Consider the following 2,737-nt stretch of genomic DNA (forward strand, 5'->3'; position numbering starts at 1 on the left):
ATGCATGTTACAAATATCAACTTGTGAAAATTCAACTCCATGTGGATCATATGTCATATTTACTTAAGTGTGAAAATAAAAATAAATCAGACCAGCAATCATATTCCAAATCTCATATATCAACACAGAGATTTTACATATCTACACAATCATACCACATATATAAATATAAAAATACAGTTACAGAAGAAATTGAACACTATATATTTCAGAAACATTTATTGTCTCATCTTCCATATCTGTTTTTATTGGAAATGTCAACTTAAAATCCAAAGGGATGAAAATGTGTATGTTAACTGTTGTTTACTTTTTTATTTTTTCAGCACTTCTCTGTCATTGGTCAAGAAACTTGTCCTTTGGCAGTAGACCACATTTACAAATAGGTAATGAATGTTCTGGTAAAGCAGTAATAACTTTCTAGAGAAAACCTCAATAAAACATATTTCTTATCTCACTAAATAATAAAGACAACAAACCCAAACCAGTTGCATAATGGTTTTCTTTATTACTGTCAGTTATAGTCTCATAATTTCCAGAGCTACAGCACAAGTATATTAAACCAATCATGAATTTGGAAGAACCTAATAATTGTTATAACTGTTTTTGGTCCATGTAAATATTTTCAAGCATATCAGATTTTTGGTCCTATATCTTGGATCCTTATCTCTCTAACATGTGTGTTTTAAAACAATATTTTGACAATGAAATGAGTTCATAACTAATCCAATTAAACTCCCTGATATAAACAAGTGAAGGCCAAGAGAAAGTGAGGAACATGAGGTGTCACGTATTGCATGAATGACACGTAGATGTAGACCAAAGTTTCTCAATTCTGATTACAGATAACTTTCACTATCATCAAATAGTCAAGAATACTTTTTTAGAGGCTGACACATGTCTGGGTAATATTCTGATATAAGGAAGAAAATTTAGAGAAAATAAAATAATGTCCTTATTTACAGATAATAGTTTGTGGATGTCCAGAGAGTTAAACATGGATATACCATTTTCTTGATTATTTTTTCAACAGTTTAGTCAAGAGGAAACTAGTATGGACAGGGAAAATTGTTCCTCCTTGACTGGATTCCTTTTCTTGGGAATAACTACTAACTCTAACATCAAAGGGGCCCTATTCACCATACTCCTAGTTGTTTACCTCATTAATATTCTGGCAAACCTTGGAATGATCATTTTAATTATAATGGATTCCAAACTTCTCACACCCATGTACTTTTTCCTCAGCCACCTCTCCTTCTGTGACCTCTGCTATTCCACAGCAATTGGGCCCAAGATGCTGGTGGACTTCTTTGCCAGGAACAAATCAATTTCCTTTTTTGGATGTGAGTTGCAATATTTAGTCTTCTGTATCTTTGCAGATGTTGAGTGTCTGCTGCTGACAGTGATGGTCTTTGATAGTTACAAGGCCATTAGTGACCCCTTGCTCTATACAGTCAACATGTCCAATAGGATGAGCTCCATACTCATGACTGGGGTTTACCTGATGGGAATGACTGATGCTCTGACACATACAATATTAGCATTCCACTTATGTTTCTATGGGTCAAATATGATTGATCATTTCTTTCATGACTTGTCTCCTCTTTACCTCCTTCCATGTTCTGATGTACATGTCAATGAACTGGTATTATTCATCATTTTTGGCTTCATCAAGCTGAGTAGCATTTCAGTAGTTCTTGCAACTTATTGTTATATCATCCTATCAGTTTTAAAGGTCCGCTCGGCTAAGGGAAGTTTCAAGGCTTTCTCCACCTACATTCCCATCTGATGGCTGTAGCAATTTTCCAAGGAACTATACTCTTCATATATTTCAGGCCCAAGATCTTCCCATTCCTTAGATCAAGACAAAATGACCTCTTTGTTTTACACCATTGTGATTTCCCATGTTAAACCCCCTGATTTATAGCCTGCAGAATAAAGATGTGAAAGAAGCTTTGGAAAGACTGAAAAATAAAAAGTGGTTTTAAATGCTTATATTAAGTAAATATATATCTACATGTATGTATGGGTATATATGTATGTATTTATTTGTCCTTGATTTCATAAGATATATGAAAACACATAAGAAACAGGTTGTTTCAGATATTAATTTTAAAAAAAGAGTGTACCAAATTATAGTCATACCAAAATTTTGCATTTCCCTAAATGGTCATATTTCATACATTCCCTGAATTTATATGTATAATTCCCCCATAGTATAAAACTTGCCCAACACTTCATGTCATGTAAAATTTTTATTTGTTCAAACTTTCAATTGTGTACTGTTTCAATTACTCTAAAATGTATTTCATGTTTACTAAATGTCTTTTGTACATTCAGGTGCTTAATATTTTATGGTGAATCTAGTAGTTCTTATGCTAATTTATAATTTATGGAAAAACAAACATTAATTAGTAAAGCTTTCTGAAATTTATAATAAACTGCAAATCAACAAGCAACAAAAACACCAATAAAAATCCAAAACAAAATGCCTGAGTTTGGTATGCAGGGAAGGAAGTCTTCCCTCAATGGAGTAATTTTGTTGTAGTTTTAAAGGATGACTAAAGATGCAAGTTGGGCAGAGGAAAGTATATAAGTAGAGGGAATGGCAATTAGAGAGGACATGAAGAGAACAATACCTTGACTTTAAAGGAGAAATAAAGTTCAACCTGCTTACATTATAAAGAACAAAGGGAAGGGCCTGAGGAAAGTACATCCTTGAATGTTAATTCTTAAGCCC

The 2,737-nt window shown here is 33.0% G+C and overlaps 1 pseudogene; it reads left to right on the forward strand.

Annotated features, from left to right (window-relative positions):
- Positions 1–1,051: 1,051 nt before the first annotated feature.
- LOC119505389 lies at positions 1,052–1,985 on the forward strand (annotated as a pseudogene).
- The last annotated feature ends 752 nt before the right edge of the window (positions 1,986–2,737 follow it).

The sequence above is a fragment of the Choloepus didactylus genome, chromosome 10 (genome assembly GCF_015220235.1).
Source record: "Choloepus didactylus isolate mChoDid1 chromosome 10, mChoDid1.pri, whole genome shotgun sequence".
NCBI lineage: Eukaryota > Metazoa > Chordata > Mammalia > Pilosa > Megalonychidae > Choloepus > Choloepus didactylus.